At 40.7% G+C, this 18,703-nt stretch overlaps 1 protein-coding gene across 1 annotated transcript in view; it reads left to right on the forward strand.

Moving 5' to 3' along the window:
* The first annotated feature begins 8,071 nt into the window (after positions 1–8,071).
* Positions 8,072–18,703, forward strand: part of cntfr (ciliary neurotrophic factor receptor) — a 766,412-nt gene continuing 755,780 nt past the window's right edge. The window contains exon 1 of the mRNA XM_028805014.2: positions 8,072–8,514. The gene's annotated coding sequence lies outside the window, so the exon portion shown is untranslated. The remainder of the gene's footprint in view (positions 8,515–18,703) is intronic.

Genomic DNA, 18,703 nt, shown 5'->3' on the forward strand with positions numbered 1-18,703 from the left:
ACTTTAGTATTTCACTACAGCTGTCTGTTTTAAATACCAATGAATAATAAAACATAGTAAAAAGTAAAAATAGAAAAAAAAGTAATAAAACATAAAGAGAGAGAGAGACAGGTTAGAAACAGGCACTGATACAGCGCATTGCCGCACCCACCACATGACAAACCAACTCAGGATCCCAGATTGGGACCCGAGTGCAGCCATGCAACGGGTGACACCTCAGCACCACACCAGTTCAGATGGAATGAAACAGTGGGAAGTTTTTTTATGGTGGCTGGAGTGCCAATTCTGCCACCCACCCCAAGGTTTTTCCCTGCAGGTTGGAGGGCTGGATGCAGATTAACGTCATACCCAGGACGAGAAAAATAAAATAAAATAAATAAATAAAGGCCTCCCAGTAAGGAGACCTGGGTTTGGTTCCTGGGTCCTCCCTTGCATGGAGTTTGCATGTTCTCCCTGTCTGCGTGGGTTTCCTCCCACACTCCAAAGACAGGCAGGTTAGGAGCATTGGCGATCCTAACTTGTCCCGTGTGTGTGCTTAGTGTGTGTGTGCCTTGCGGTGGGATTTGTTCCTGTCTTGTGCCCTGTGCTGGCTGGCATTGGCTCCAGCTGACCCCCGTGACCCTGTGTTAGGATGTAGCAGGTTGGATAATGACTGACTGACTAAATAAATAAATAAATAACACAAAACATAGCGAAAAGTAAATAAAAATTCAAATTACATTAACACCTTGTCAAAAACAATATTACAAATTACTTTGTCCTCTAACTTACATTCTATAAGTGTTGCTTTTTTCACATTTCTGTTTGCATGTTATTTGGGATATTTTTATCTTTCTCGTTTATTGAACGATTCTTTTTATTCTTGACTTTTATTATATTCAGCTCTTCTGTGTTCATTTTTTTTTTCGAAGTTCCTTATCAGCTCTTGCTACTCTTTTTCAATCACAATCTAAAATTTGATGTTCTTGAATAGATACCGTATATACTCGCGTATAGGTTAGGTCTTGAATTACAGATAATAAAGAATGATTTATTACAAAACACCTCCGGAAGTAACAAGCACAAGCACAAGTTATCTTTCCTCTCTTCGCAAACATTATGTACTGTATATACTCGCTTATAAGTCGGGTCTTGAAACCTGAAAAATTGATCATAAAATCAGACCCCGACTTGTACACCCGTTCAAAAATGCGACACTTCATTTTTTTTTTTTTACATCTTCTTGCCTCCTCCAATCTCACATCAGTTTCACAGACACATCAAATTTTGTTGCAGTAGCTCAGTTACCAATTTCTTTCACTATTTCAATGATTTTAATTTAAAACCAGCTTATTTTCTTCTGATCGAACGCTCCATCGTAGATAAGGGATGCTCTTAGGATAAAGGTGTATGAGGGTGTGAGATACAAAAAACACAAATCAGTGCAAATGTTGCTTCGGAATCGTTCAGATATTACCGTGTGGTCAGGTAGGCACAATACATAGAAACAAAAAGGCCGTGTGCTCTGTGGTAACTCTCTCAGGTGGGCGTCAGCATATCATAATCTCTTGGACCAACAGCGCCAGTTTTCCGCATTCGACTTATACGACCGACATTATAAAATACCAGAAATTATACGGTAAAATCAAACCTGCGAGTATATACGGTAATTAGCTTTTCTGCCTTGCCATTATAACCGACTGTGTTGAAGGGCGAGTTAGCGGCACTGCGAGTGTGACGGAGAGAGCAGGAGTAACGATTGGACAAGCAGTGTGGGGAGGAGTGGTCAAGGCTGAATAACGTGGACACGACAGAAAACTTTTTTAATGTAATAGAGAGAAAGATTTGTAAGTAAACTGAATGTGAAAACTGCACCACAAAAATAAATAAATAAACGTGGACATGAACGTCAGTTGGCCTTGCGCTCTAGGAACCAAGTTACCTGAACTATTCTATAACATTTCAGTAATGATTTACCACTCTGATGCTGACCTTCCGATCATAAATTAGGTCATTACAATAGCAATTGACAAGAAGAATTCCTAATTAATTGTAGAATTACGGTATTTGAGGGTTCCTCTCGAGTGCCTCTTTCTCTCACACGGTTTGGCTCAAAAACGAAGCAGCATAACATCCTTAAGTTTTCGAGTTTGGTATTTTTCTGTCCAGCCGTTTTAGCTCCAGACCGTCCTGAAGAAACTGTGACACACAGCCATTACTGACATATCAATGTTTTTTGGTATAAGGATTCCCCAAAAAAATGAGAGCCGTCAAAAAACGGAGATTGAAATTTTTGCCGAATGTAAAGCTTTTGCTCCTCCTAAGGTGTGCAAAGCAAAAACATGGCACAGGCAAAAACTAGAAATAAATAAACTTGAAATGGGACTTTTATTTAGCCAGTGGGGTTAGCACAATGGGGCGGCACAGTGGCGCAGTGGTAGCGCTGCTGCCTCACAGTTTGGAGTCCCAGGTTCGCTTCCCGGGTCCTCCCTGCGTGGAGTTTGCATGTTCTCCCCATGTCCACGTGGGTTTCCTCCCACAGTCCAAAGACATGCAGGTTAGGTGGATTGGCAATTCTAAATTGGCCCTAGTGTGTGCTTGGTGTGTTTGTGTGTGTCCTGCAGTGGGTTGGCACCCTGCCCAGGATTGGTTCCTGCCTTGTGCCCTGTGTTGGCTGGGATTGGCTCCAGCAGACCCCCGTGACCCTGTGTTCGGATTCAGCAGGTTGGAAAATGGATGTATGGCTGGTTAGCACAATGTCCTGGACACGATTTCTTCAAATTTGCCAAATAATCTTAAATATTTATTTGGCTGACATTATTATCCAAGGCAACTTACAAAGTTCTGAGGCACAATTGGTGACATTTCTTTTTGGTTTTGTTCCCAATTGGAGCACAGGCAGGTGAAGTGACTTGCTCAGGCCACACAGTGGGAGTGGTGGGATTTGAACCCAAAACCTCAGGGCTTGAGGGCCAGAGCCTTAACCATCACACCACACTGCCTTGCTACACTAAAGAAAGCAAGATGTAACGGCTTGATGTAATTCACTTGCTTAGATTCCATTTTTTGCAGTGTGATTTAAAGTGATAATATATAACCGTGTATAATTAAATCAAATGTAAGTACAGAGTGATTTTTCTTTAAAACGTTATTAAATAAAAGCATTGACTAAAATATAAAAATAGAGTAAATTCAATTTGAAATGACAATATACACTTCCTCAGTATTAAATGATTTATAAAAGTAGGATGGGTGGCATGGTGGCACAGTGGTTAGCTCTGCTGCCTCACAGCTCCACTATGCTGGGCTCGGCTCTCTTCTCTGACTGTTGTCCCTATGGAGTTTGAATGTCCTCTCTGTGTTGGTGTGGATCTTCCTTTGGGTACTTTGGTTCTCCTGTGTTATTCCCAAAGAGCACAAGGGTTCATTCATTCTTCTTCTTCTTCTTTTTCATCTTTTCATATTTATATTCAGGGTGGATCTGCTTGATCAAACTACAGTACTCCAAACAGCTCGGTCCTGCACCTCCTTTTCCTTTAGATCTTCTTTGACTTTATCCATCCACCTCCACATTGCCCTCCCCATTCCCATCACTCTTTTGCCCACATATTCCTTGTCTCCCTTCACCACATGCCCATACCACTTCAGCCTACTTTCTTAGCTGTCTCTCCCACTTTTGTTGCACCTCTGATTGTCTTATTTCTTATTCTGTCCTTTATTGTCAACACATCCATCTCAACATTCTCGTTTCTGCCACCTCCAGCTTTTCCCCCTGCTCTCCCCATGTTAATTGGCATCCCTGACTTTGGCTCTGTGTAAGCACCCACATGTGAGCCCTGTGACTGGTGCCCTGTCGAGGGATGCTACTGACTGGAGTTTTTGTTTTCCATCTAGTCGACTGTTAACTGGCCATAGTTCAACAATTAATTAATGGGCCATTACTGGCGGAGGGCTTTATTCACGTTAATCAGCTTCAAAACCACTTTGCTTCCTGTCTGTTTAAACACATCTGTGTCTTTGTCCATCCTTCCACTTTCAAGCCTGCTTTATACTGAGCAAGGCGACGGTGAAACTCAAACCTACCTCAGCAGTCACAGGACACAAGGCAGGAACAACACCCGCTTACACAGGGTGCCAGTCCAGTCCAGAGGGCAAGCACACACACACACACACACACACACACACAACACACGCATGTCTTCAAACTGTGGGAGAAGACCCCTGCGTACACGGAGAGAACATGCAAACTCCACAAAGGGAGGACCCCGGATGTGAACCCTGAACTCGATGATGTGAGGAAACAGCACTGCCACTGTGCCACCATGCCACCCCTGCGTCTCGGTGTGTACCCATTATGAAATTAGCAATTTGTTGCTGGGGTTGATTTGTTTCAAACCTAGTTTTGTAAAACTTGACTTGCTTGTATGGAATGTTATTCGATCTTAATAAATTCAATAAAAAAATATTGTAATCTTTCTAGTTAGCCAATAAAAGGTGCAATTTTGATTAACTTCTCAGTATTTCCTAAATATACTGTATATTGGACTTACAAGACAAGCAGTACCACTTTGAGTCAGAAGGGGGTGATGTTGCCAACACTGTCTCCTTTTAAATCTGCAGTACTGAAGGACATGTGATTCTACTTCTTAGTCATCCTTAGGAAGTCCCACCCCTTCCAGAACCCCTCTACATCAGCAACCCAGTCACATGATGAAGGTGTTCATTGTTGAACCTGCGTCTGAGGGAGAAGGAGCTCCAGCCTAGAACTGGTCTTACTAAACATTTTTTGAACCATGGCAGCTGCCCACATTCTGATATTCTACTTTATTTTTAATTTTTCTTTTAGTTGGTTAAGTGGATCTGATCAGAGTGGTAGCCCAACTCATTGTACTGCTTCTGTGCTGTTATTACTACATATATATATAATTGCCTGTTTGGCACCCTATAATATGTATATATATATATATATATATATATATATATATATATATATATATATATATATATAAATATATATATATATATATATATATATATATATATATATATATATATATATATATATATATTAGTTATTCACAGCAGGTACATTTTTCAGGTTTATCCGAGAGGGAAGGAGAAAAGTGATGCACCACAATTAACACAGTTTCCATTAACGCTAATGTAAAGGAGGAGCTGCCAGAGGATGACTGGAGTCACTCTTCAGGTACAATCATCACAAGCTCACCCCTTCTGCTCTCCACCAGGTGTAAACCTTGCACCTCATGGAAGTGAGCATTCAAAACAGAACCGGCTTTAGAAGAGGACAAGGCTTTGTGACTAAAACACAAACAAAAGATGAGTCTTCAACATAACACTGTCATCATGAAATGTAGCCTTTTCCTTTTCGGTTCAAGACAGAATGTTAAACAGGGTCCCCTGGACAGATCCCTAATTCTTTTTCTTTGTCCTTGTATATTTTTACAAAAATTATATATAGATATTATACATTTTATATATAAATATTAAAAAAATTGATGGGGACAAATGTATATATATATAAACAGTATATATATATATATATATATATATATATATATATATATATATATATATATATATGGTTGAAATAGTTTACTGTCAAATAAATGCAAAGAGTACGCAACACGTGTTTCGCCCTCATTCTGGGCTCATCAGGTGTACACACTCCACTGCACTCCCTCTCGGGAATCGAACCTCGGACGTCAGCACCAGAGGCGATGCCCCTAACGTTGCGCCACGGCGTGTGGAGCCCAGAATGAGGGCGAAACACGTGTCGTGTACTCTTTGCATTTATTTGACAGTAAACTATTTCAACCATTCTATGATCTGCTCCTCACAAACTGAGGGCACCGTGGCGGATGTTAGCAGATTGCTGACCAACCACAAAGCGTTACCTGGTAGGTAACCACCCATACAATCAGATTGTGACACAGACTACGAATGCCGTGAATATATATATATATATATATATATATATATATATATATATATATATATATATATATATATATATATATATATATACAGTATATATATATATACACATACATATATATATATATATAAAACACAGGGCACAAGGCAGAAACCAATCCTAGGCAGGGTGCCAACCCACCACAGGACTATATATATATTTTTTTAACCCACTTATCCTAAGCATAGGAGGCTGGAACCTGGACAGGGCAAAGTCTACCGCAGGCAGGGCCAATGCCACCATTAAGGTAAATTAAGCAATTGCCTAAGGCACAGATAGTAAGAGGGTTAGCTACTGAACAGTCAGTAGTCACACTAATAAGTTTGGCCTAGGGCACAAAATAACCTAGCACTGGCACTAACCGCAGGATAAACACAAACACATACACACACACCAGGGGCCAATTTAGCAACCACAATTCATGCCACATATATATATATATATATATATATATATATATATATATATATATATATATACTGCGGTGGGCTGGCGCCCTGCCCGGTGTTTGCTTCCTGCCTTGCGCCCTGTGTTGCCTGGGATTGGCTCCAGCAGACCCCCGTGACCCTTGTAGTTAGGATATAGCGGATTGGATAATGGATGGATGGATGGATATATATATATATGTGTATATAATATGTATATCTGTTATTGTTGTGTGTGTGTATATATGTATGTGTAGATACATATATAAGTGTAGATGCATATATCTACATTATATATATATTTATATACGTATGTGTATATGTATATGTATATATGTATGTGTATATATACTGTGTATATATTTATTGTAGGGTGGCACGGTGGCGCAGTGGGTAGCGCTGCTGCCTCGCAGTTGGGAGACCTGGGGACCTGGGTTCGCTTCCTGGGTCCTCCCTGCGTGGAGTTTGCATGTTCTCCCCGTGTCTGCGTGGGTTTCCTCCGGGCGCTCCGGTTTCCTCCCACAGTCCAAAGACATGCAGGTTAGGTGGATTGGTGATTCTAAATTGGCCCTAGTGTGTGGTGGGTGTGTTTGTGTGTGTCCTGCGGAAGGTTGGCACCCTGCCCGGGATTGGTTCCCTGCCTTGCGCCCTGTGTTGGCTGGGATTTGCTCCAGCAGACCCCCGTGACCCTGTGTTCGGATTCAGCGGATTGGAAAATGGATGGATGGATATTTATTGTATATGTCTATGAAGTATTTAAAAGACATATCATAGCACTGTCAACCCTCTTAATCCAAGGTTCATGGGTTTTATTGAGTGAACTTTAAGGGTGTGGCACGCAGGAGTCCCTCCAGGCAGCCACAGACACAAAGCAGGAAATGACAATGGAGAGGACACTATGGGTTCATCACGGTGTATATCAAATATTTAAATAGAAAAGGCCCTGTGTTAGACCAGTGGGAATGTAAAACAGAGGGATAGATGAATGAAAACACAGCAATCCCACTTTGTACATGTAATAAGCAATTCGGCATTTTGTGTAAGATGAAATACAATACAAAATGCAGCCTGTCGTTTAATTTCACAGTCCTGAAATGCAGTGGTAGGATTTGTAAAGTATAAATTATATAAACACAAAAGAATTGCGCTGCTCTTGTAACCCTCAGAAGTTTAAATTTACGCTGCATTTACTATGCAGCTGGTATTTATTTGTTCATTCTTTACAAAACTTGATGATTTTCAGTATTCATTTTACTTTCCTACTTTGAGTTCCCTCACCCAGGCATCCTCCATTCATTTTCTGCAACCCTGTGAAGATTTAATATATTTAGCAATCAGATGAAAAGTTACAAAAATGTTGCATCGGTTTAAATTTGGATTTTTGCTACAAAGATTTGCTCGCTCAGCCCACCAAATGTATTTCTGTTGTATTGCACATTGCAAATTTGTTATAGGTGGCTCTATAAAATTAAAGAGGAGTCGACTGATTAAATGGAGTGTGTTGGAAAAATAAAACCTCTACAAATGTCCTCTTGTAGCAGCCACGCATTTCGGTGCTCGCTTTCCGGTATCGCGAGCACATTTGCATGGATCTGTCTGTATGCGCGTATATTCCGTACAAATGCCGAGCGAGTTCGCCACACACACACACACATGCACGCAAGCCTATTTTCTAATTCTGGGATGGATTCTATCAATGAGCCTGTGGCAAGTTCTTTCACAGGGAACTGTGAGACTTTTTTTTTTTCCTTAAGCATTCACTTCCCGAAACATTGGCTAGGGGGTGCATGGACGGCGCAGCTCATAATTTATTCCTGAGCCCTCACCAATGACTTTTCTTGGTCACATGGGGTGCCTCTGCGAGTTTAAAAGTGCTTTAATCCCCCTAGCCAGTGCAGAGCAAGCTGGTGGTTAAAGCACAGCTCTAAGACTGATCGCACTGACAACTTTTTGTATTGGATCTCAGAGCCACACAGAACGCGTGAATGAAAGAGAGGGAGACAGAAAGAAAGACAGACTGAGAGAGAGAGAGAGAGAAAGAGAGAGACAGACACAGAAAGACAGGGACAGAGTGGGAGACAGAGAGAGGGAGACAGACAAGCCAAAGCAATTTAAGTGAGTACCAACAAAATCTTCTCTCTTTTTTGTTTTTTTTACATCTGCTTGGCCGGCGCTTGATCTCTGGACGAGACTTGTTATTTTGTGAGATTTTTCTTTTCTTTCTTTTTTTTTTAATGAGACTGTAAAAGATGCTCCTTGATTTGCTTTTATCTGAGATTCTGCTTATCATCCTTTTGTTGTTGCTACTGTTGTTGTTCTTGTCGTTCCATCTAGCGCTATAATTTCCAAATTCCCCACCCCTTCCTCATTTGATTTAGAGCTAACAAGAGAGCCGTTTTGTCTCGTGCGCTGTTTGTTACCGAATGATCCGGGTTGCTTTTTTTTTTTTATTATTTATTTTGGGGATCACGTGCTTCGTGATTGCTTCGCATTATTAAATTGTCAAGCAGCACAAGTGGAAACTTGTTGGGAGAATCTGACTCGTACAGGACGGGCTGAAACATTTGTGTCGTTGTGTGTGTTTTGTTTTTGTTTTTTTTTTTTTGTTTTTTTGCAGTTATAAGAGTAAAACCTGCGATTCACCAAAATTGATCTTGGTTGTACAATCAAAATGCATTCATAGTATTGACACTGGCTGGACAATTAGCCTAACATTCTCTTATCTCTCTTTCTTTCACGAACTCTGCCCCTGTGTTTAAGGGTCACAGGAACCGCTGACCCAGTGTCAGCAGTTCTGCATGGAAGCCATTATAAATTCCTGATTGATTAGTTTTAGCGGAAATGCCCCCTTTTTTTTCTTTCACTTTTTTTATTTTTCCTCACTTCTTTTTCTCTTTCTTTCTTTTTTTCTCTCATTCTCCAACTAATCCATTAGTCCCTTTTATCAGTGCACGAGGTACTAGGGGGCTGTAGACTTGCTAATTGCAAGCAATCTACTTATTACCCTAGCCCCCCCCCCCCCAAAGTAGTGGACAGTTAGCCAATTTTCTCAAGCATTTCGCCTATAAATATATACTTCAAAGGCAGCTTAAAACATTTGTCACTACCTTTAATGGTTAGTTGTTTCATGCCTTGTTGAAGATTATGCTTGAAAAGGTGCAGGACACCCCATTTAAATACATAGGATTTCCTGGCTGCGTTTTTTTACGGAAAACGAGAAACACGCCGGGGCATTATTAACATTTTTTCTGCAAGATCTTCTGGTTTTAATATGCGTTTATTTTTCTGCTGGATTTTCAAAGAAAATATCAAACCTGTTGAAATATTTTTTTTTAACGTGTAGGGTCCACGAGAATATTAGGAAAACTGCTATTTAAAATAATAATAATGCTGGGTTGGGTTCAAACGCTGGCGTAGCAGTTTCCGGAATATTCATTTTGTTAAAACCAGATGGTAATGGGTATGATCGTAAATAATAAATGATTTTTTTTTTTTTTGGAACAATGCTACAGTTATGATTTGTATTTGAATGGCTACGGTTTTCTTTCAGTTTACTATTGAAATTAAAAAGGTGACTGTGGCGCCTGGCCGGTTAATAAAACGTCATTTTGGGAGCCCTAAAATCAGAGCGCCCGAATAACATCATGGAAGGTCTATAATGTGTATGCGATAATCTTAAATTGTCGTCTTCATTTTGTTTAGAAATAATCTATGAATGTGTTTTTTTTTTTAATACTGCACGCACGTGCCTACAGGATATTGCTTATTTCATGGAAATGATTGATCGTTTTGGATCGGTTTGGAGACTATCATTTACTGGATAGAACGCATGTCGTTAAAATCGTGGGAGATTTCTATTAAAAATGGACTCAATCCTAAATCCTAACTCAATCGGCGCACACTATTTTTTTTATTGACTTATCTAGAAATGTAATAAAATATCATTTGCAGGATGTTGTTTCATGCAGAGACTTCATTGTGTTTGATGACACAGTTAATGTGCGTGCCAACTACATGCTTAACAAATAGGCAATATAACGGTTACTAGTCGGGCCAGCGTTACTTACAATGCACATTTGCACACATCGTCCTTCATGCCAGTTCTCCAACACAATCCTCCTCTTCGGCGCTTGGGCAACATAACTGAAGAGTAAAACCATAATGATGATGATAATAATAACAGGGAAACAAAATCGGAGGACATGCGGTGGAAGCGCTTCCGGAAACATCGCTTGTGTATCCACGTCGGGGTGTCAGAGAGCCGTTCGCCGCTCCCTTGGTCTCTCGGCATTGCCTGCTAAGAGGAGCCCACCACCTGCCCGGGAGACCTGCTGGCTCTTCCTTCCCGCTGACCCCTTTAAAAAAAAAAGAGAGAGAAAAAATATATCCTCATTTTAGGAGGCAGACGTTACAACAATCGCTGTGCATTTTAGAGCCCAATAATCCGATGCTTCCAGATGCTACCGCTTGCTTACTCTTCTAAGCTTCGTTGCCTGATAACGAGAAAGGGCGCTAGCGTGGGAAAAGCGTGCTGGCGACGAATGAGAGCAACCCGGCGCTGTGAGGACGAACGAGCTAGCGGATCTGAGCGTCTCCCCTCTCGCGGTAGCTTCGCGTGCAGGTTACCAAAATTGTAATGCTTAACAGCTGCCGGGGGGCTGCCATTCTGCACATTGAGTCGAAGTGCATGGCGAGGTCGATCAGTTTCCGTGCACCCCTGTCCTATTTTTTTTTTTTTTTTTTTTGTTTAATGCAATAAACCGAATCGTAATGCCTATATTCACATTGATGTGTTTTGAAAATGCAATGTGTTGTGTGTGGGTTTTGCACCTTAAAAGACCCCCCCCCCCCCCCCAAATGATTAATCGATTGCATAGATTTTAAGTAGAGGAGTCATTTGAAGGGTCTGCTCTGAAGTAACGGATCAGCCTTTTTTTTTTTTTTTTTTTTGCTTGGTATGTAAAGTTACCGGGTGGCTCAGTAGATAGTGCACTCCACCCCCATCGGTCAGAATGGGATCTGTTCGAGTGTTCTGGCTGAGACGGAACAAAGACTTGCTCGGTTGTGCGTGCCCAGTGATGGATAGGTGTCCCGTCCAGGGCCGACAGCAGCTTTGAACCAAATACCCGGAATCCTATTAAATCTGGTGCAACAAATGGACAGATACCGAGTTACACGTTGGGTTTTGCATGTGTGGGATTCTTCCTCTCTTTGGGTGTTTTTATGAGTTTCTTGTGATTACAAATGTTATTTTTTGGTTTAATGATTTTCTATGGCTTCCTTATGCTTGTACCGGTCTGACCCCGTCGTAATTTCTCAAAAATAACGGTCTCTTTATTGAGGTGTGTTGTTCCTTGCCCTTTCATTAAGAGTTCTTTAGATGGGCTCTAACGGGCTTTAAAGAAGTTCATATTAAGTGGACAACACAGAAATATTTGATTATTACTAGATGGGTACTGACAGATCAAGGAAACCTGAACTCCGCCTCCGTTAATATATACAGCAATGGTAATTTTAATATTGAGAACCCGCTGGTATTTCCCATATCTGTTATCATTTATTCATGGCTATTTGTTACCTGTTAAGGATCTAAATAAATAATTGAAGATTCTTAAGTTTATTGAACCTTTATGTGCGCGGAAAAAACAAACAAAAAAAAGGTGATGATTTAACGGTGAAATGAATGACAATTATTTAACTGTCATCCAGGAGCACAGACCAGAGTGCGGTTTCTTTCAGTAAAACAACGCAGTCAATATTTGTAACTCAGTCATCACAAATATTAAGTTAAACTTTGTTTTTAATTTACATCTTAATATTGTATCACTGCGGTGGGTTGGCCCGGGATTGGTTCCTGCCTTGTGCCCTGTGTTGGCTGGGATTGGCTCCAGCAGACCCCCGTGACCCTGTGTTCGGATTCAGCGGGTTGGAAAATGGATGGATGGATATTGTATCAAATTATACGTACTCAAGTTAAATAGTTCAGTGACGTAACTTTTAATTTAGAAAATACCAACAACAGAAAGTTCATTTACCTGCGTGAGATTAACGACTTCAAAATTAAAGAAAAGTCAGTAGCCATCTATTTCAATCTTTGGATGTGTTGCACTGCTTTCAGAATGCAATACATGTTGTCCAGTGGGGACGTAATAGTTGCTTTTCTCATGTAGGGGGTGCTACAGTTTCTCAGTATATCGAAAATAGTTCAGCATATATCAGCTTCCATAACCACATAAGCAAGAAAAGAAATCCTGAACACACTGAAGAAAGTATTTTGCCAACCATCATGAAATATTTGTTTCTCATAATACAAAAATTATGGCGGTTATAAAGAAAAAAAAAACAACTTCCTGCTGTGCAGCAAAGGGGGCGTACCCATATGCAAATATTCCAACCTGATGTAAATTTAGAGTTCGGTACCGTTATGAGTTTAGAGCCTGCTTAGTCCTGAACCTGTCCCAGCTGGCATAGGGTGTAAGGCAGGAACAAAACCCTGAACAGGGTGCCAGTCCATCGCAGGGTACACACACACACACACACACACACACTAACCAACCACTATCGGGCCAATTTAGTACCACCAATCCACCTAACCGGCATGTCCTTGAACTGTGGTAGGAAACTGGGGAGAACATGCAAACTCCACACAGGGAGGTCCCCTTACTGCAAGTCAGCAGCGCTGCACTGCACCACCGTATCGCCCCAGCAATGCAACATTCATCCATAACATTGTCTTGCACGTTTAAACAACTGATATCGACAGCTAATTTACATGTATTCATTTAATATCATTGTTTCTACAGTTTAATTTTTTTTTTGTTTACTATGCACATGCGCCTTATGTAATGCATTCTTGCTGAATTTTGTTTTACAGTGTTGATGGTTCTTTTTGGGGACCTGTGCAATCGGCCTGAAGAACCATTTTGGCATCTTTTTAATTTTTAAGACTTCCTTGGTGCGCTCTTAAACATACTGGTTCTCTAATGGCACTATAGGGTTCTTTACTGGGTTGTATGGTTCCTCACACTGTAGAGCCATTATTTGACAAAGCACCGTTTAATTCTGAGAAGGGTTCCACGCATATGATTTTTTTATTTTGTACTTTAAAAAACTTCCTAAGACGTATGACCCGAAGTTTTTAATGTATGGTATGGCTGTAGGATTCTACCAGATTAAGAAAACCTGAATTTAGCTTATGTTACTGGACATATGCAGCCAGCGTCCTCTCAAAAGGTATTTCACTCATCTATTGCTATCTATTCATGGTAATCATTGTACGGAGTAGATCTAAAATATATTTTTTTTTCCAGAAGCTCATGTGGATGGGTCTTTTGGGAATTAAAAATGGACACCTTTTATTTTTAAGATTGTGGATGGAGATACGTGGGGCGTGTCCCGTCCAAGGCAGACCCCAGATACTGTCTGGATAGTCCTCGGAATCCTGTTAATAAGTGGACAGACATCGAGTTGTACGTACTTTATATTTTGCACGCGCTATTTTCTAAGGTTCTCGTGTGAACATATGCTATTGGTTTATGTATATCCTAAGGCTTCGTTGTGCGGGTACCTGTCTGACGCCCTCTCTTCATAATCGCCGAAGTTACATTGGCTCGTTTTGCCGAATAAACTTTCCAACACACGGCGTCTGGGAGCTCATAGCGAACGAGTCCTGGACGGGACGCCACGGTGTATTTTTATATATCTCGTTAAAACACTAAAGAGTAGCACACGCCATATGGTGGATTTTTGTTTCTTTCGAGCTGAGTACTCTTAAAATACAGGTGTCTGAGTTATTCTTCAGAGCGACGTATTAGGAGAATAATTTTTGGTTTCCAAGTTAATGTAGCAGGAAATTTTTTTTTTTACAGTAGATGTGTATCAGGTTTCCTAAATAGCCATGAATAGATAATAAAGAGTTTAGTGGAATACTAATGGGTTCCTAATTTAAAAAAAAAAAAAAAACGACTGCAAACCATGCAGGCTGAGTTCAGGTTTTCTTGATCTGTCAGTATCCTGCTAGGCTACTGTAGATTAAAGATTTCTGTTTTGTCCGCATATCTGGAATCTTTTCAAAGCCTAAAGAGCCAGTTTCATATGCAAAAGAACCCTTCCCAGAATGAAATGGTTCTTTGTCAAGCAAGGAACCACACTGCCCAGTAAAGTGCCATTTTTAGGACCGTTAATTTTATGAGCGTAAAAACCCTGCGGATTGATTTGCTGTATTCCTATTTTTAGGCTCTCGGCTTTATGCTGTGCGCTGTATGAGAAACGTCAGCAAAGTATACGGAAAAGGGCAAAAACAGTTTTAAACTTAGAACTACCAGGCGCTCTGGGCTGAAAACTCTCACCATATGACAGCGCAGACATCCTAACCGATCTGGAAAACTTGCCTTACAGAACAGAGGCCTGGCACCAAGGGAATCGATTGGGATGTTACCAGCTTTAGATACGCAACAACACCTGGCTAGCACCATTTTTAAGTCCATCCATAATTTGAAAAAGATCCCCCGATCTGCGTCTCTCTCTCTCTCTCTCTCTCTCTCTCTCTCTCTCTCTCTCTCTGCCTGCTGAAAATTTTAAAGGCTTTTAAATCGTCCCGCAAGTCAGCATTGCATTTAGCTTTAATCGGACATGATTAAATAATAATAATAATAATAAATAGGATAAAATAATGAAAGCGACTATACGTCCGGTCTATTGAGACTGTGTTCTTTAAATCCGCTGACAGTCAGTCAGTCATTTCCAAACCCGCTTTGTCCTGAACACGGTTGCCTATCCTAGCTAGCACTGGGGGGAAAAAACAGGGAACAAACCTTGGACACCGTGTCAATCCATCGTAGGGCACACACACACCAAGGCCAGTTTAGAAACGCCAGTTCACCTAACCTGCATGTATTTAGGCTAAGAGAGGAAATCCACGCAGGGAAGACCCGGGCCCCGAAGCCCGGTCTCCTTACTGCAAGGCTACAGCGCTGCCACCGTGCCAACTTTCAATGAAAGTTCAAAGCTCATTACGGAAAGTAACTTTTACTTAACCTTTTATAAACTAATATGAAACTCCAACATTGAGAACATAACAACTATCTGATTTTAAACCTGTCTTCTCAAACAAGGAGGAAAAATATCGACATTGCAAATAAGGTTTGCAATTATTACAGAGGCGCAGATCATGGCGAGTAGGGGGTGTCCCAGCCGTATACCAAAAAGTCGGTTGGCGCATTAATAAGCTTGGCCGAGGACGCACTGTACATATATTGAAAGGAACATATCGCAGAAATCGCCGCCTCCATATGCCGGTGTTGAATTCACAGCAAGACACACACTTTCTTTTTTAGTTCGATCGCTGCACCTATGTGGGCCCACCTCTCCTTCCGTAACTTACTGGGTGGCTTATTTTGTTAATACCTGCCACAAGGAAGCAAGCTTTTTTGAATTCTAATAAAGCATTTGGTATACGTGCGCTATCAGTTAATTGGCTTCTGTGTTTAGATGCTTTCTATTGCCTTTGAGATTTTATTTATTTATTCATTCATATGTCGCATTTAAAAGTCGTGCCGACCGAAGTGCTTCCATGTTACCGCGATGCGCATTTAAAAATAACGGATTTTCTAATAGCACTTTACTCGTAGAACTTTCGCTTGACAAAGCGCCATTTCATTCTGGGACGGGAGCTTTGCATATGAAGTTGTCTCTTTGTGCTTCTGAAAAACTTCCTAATATGTGGAGAACAAATATGGGAACTGAACTTAGCAGGACATTTAACAGATTAAGAAGTGTGTGACTGTATGCAGAGAGAGATCTTTTAAAATCAGGAAGCCACTGGTATTTCACCATTTCGTTACCATCCATTTTTTTTAACTATACGGAGCCTGTCGCAGATCTAAATAAATAAGTTTTTATTGGTATTTTTTTTCTGTACCCTACACGTGGATGGATCTTTTCAGGAACCAAAAAGATTTCCCCAATGGCATCGATCTAAAGAAGCACTCCGTCATCTTTATTTTTAAGAGTGTACTGTATAGTAGACTAACTAGCAGGATTCTGTCCCATCGAGAAAACTTATAATTAAATGCAGCAAGAGCCCTTTTTAAAGTCACGAACTTGTTTGGTATTTCACAAATCTGTTCTCCGCTTTTCGTGGTTATATACGGATCTCAATACAATGTTCTTCATGGAAGCTGCATGGGAACCAAAAAGGGGTTACCCTACGACATTGGCCTGAAAACCCACTTTAGCACTTTTAAAAAATAAAGTGCGGGCTGGCGTCCCATCCCGGAATGGCTCTTGCTGCACTTACGAGACGATCTGAATATTCTCCTGCCGTACCCCCACCACGCCCCTGTATTGGATATAACTGGACAGGATACTGATGGATGGCAGTGTGGACAGAAATGGAAATTTCAAAGGCAAAATGACTTTTTTATTTATTTTTTTTTAATTGATTTCTTAAGCAGGGTAACAAAGTTTCCCAGTGTTTGTTTCAGACACCCGATAAAGGCAATACGCCTGAAATGTTTGGTTTATGAGAATAAACTTTGCCATTTTTAACTTCTTTCTTATTGTCTGGGTGGTTCCTCTTGTGGTGGCAGTGGCAACGCGCTGTAATCAGCACATGCTCCCAACCTCCTCCTCCTCCTTTTATTGTTCTGCTCTTCTTCACCTTTTATGCATCCATTTGTTTCATCGGGTCTCCTGGCACCGATCTAATCTGTCATGTCGTTTTTCTAACCCGCTAAATTCAGAATTGGGTAGTCTGGGGAAGATGAGGGGGTGTGGTAGGGTGGGGCTATTTGGGGTTGCTGGAGACTATCCCAGCTAGCATAGGTCACAAGACAGGAGTAAACCCTGGGTAGGCACTAGCGCATCGCAGGGTAACCACACACACACACACACACACACACACACACCAAGACCAATTCAGTGTCGCCAATTCACTGAATCAGCATGTCTTTGGGCAGTGGGAGGAAATCAGAGCACCCAGAGGAAACCTACATACACATGGGGAGAACATGCAAACTTCATACTGTGAGGACCCAGGATACTAGGGAGTCAAGGCTGTGGGGGGCTATCAAAAAAAACAGGGCCTGGTAAAGCCCATTGAAGCTTTCCTTTTGTGATTTTGTGCTATGCACGAAATAAATTACTAGCCCTATGCCACCATGCTGCCCTCAGCTCTCTGTACCTCACACAAAACTGTCAAGTGCTGGTGCCGAGTCATTTAGTGTGGCTGCTTCCACTCTTCCTTGGTCCCTCCAGAACTGCACAAGCCTTTCCTCTTCCAAGTCCAGCCATACCCAATGTTACCATTACTTTTTATTAAGATATAAAATATATACTTAAACAGCTTTTGTAAAAAGCCAAATTTTCCCCTGGGGACAAATCTATCTCTCTATCTGGTCAGTCAGTCATTTTCCAACCCGCTATATCCTAACACAGGGTCACAGAGGTCTGCTGGAGACAAACCCAGCCAACACAGGGTGCAAGGCAGGAACAAATCCCAGGCAGGGCACCAGCCCACCACAGTCTGTCTATCTATCTATCTATCTATCTATCTATCTATCTATCTATCTATCTATCTATCTATCTATCTATCTATCTATCTATCTATCTATCTATCTATCTATCTATCTATCTATCTATCTATCTATCTATCTATCTATCTATCTATCTATCTATCTATCTATCTATCTATCTATCTATCTATCTATCTATCTATCTATCTATCTATCTATCTATCTATCTATCTATCTATCTATCTATCTCATCCTGCCAACTACGCTAAAATGTCTGAAGTCTGTCTATCTCTATCTATCTATCTCATCCTGCCAACTACGCTAAAATGTCTGAAGTCTGTCTATCTCTATCTATCTATCTCATCCTGCCAACTACGCTAAAATGTCTGAAGTCTGTCTATCTCTATCTATCTATCTCATCCTGCCAACTACGCTAAAATGTCTGAAGTCTGTCTATCTCTATCTATCTATCTCATCCTGCCAACTACGCTAAAATGTCTGAAGTCTGTCTATCTCTATCTATCTGTTTATTATATACATGCTATAATACATTAGCCTGTAAAAGTCTGTTATTTTTCAGGTATTTTATACACAGTTTGTGTGTTATGTTGGCTTTCTGTCTACTTATTTGTTAATTCATTTTTGTAAAGTGACCCTGATTTTGAGATAAGGTGCTATTATTATTTTTTAAAAAGTCTGATATGCTGATTTACCAATTTTGATTTTATAATGCATCTGCAAAGTTTTATGCCATCTATGATTACGTACTGTATACAGCAAAGTTATTACAT

The sequence above is a fragment of the Erpetoichthys calabaricus genome, chromosome 7 (assembly GCF_900747795.2).
Source record: "Erpetoichthys calabaricus chromosome 7, fErpCal1.3, whole genome shotgun sequence".
Classification (NCBI taxonomy): Eukaryota; Metazoa; Chordata; class Cladistia; order Polypteriformes; family Polypteridae; genus Erpetoichthys; species Erpetoichthys calabaricus.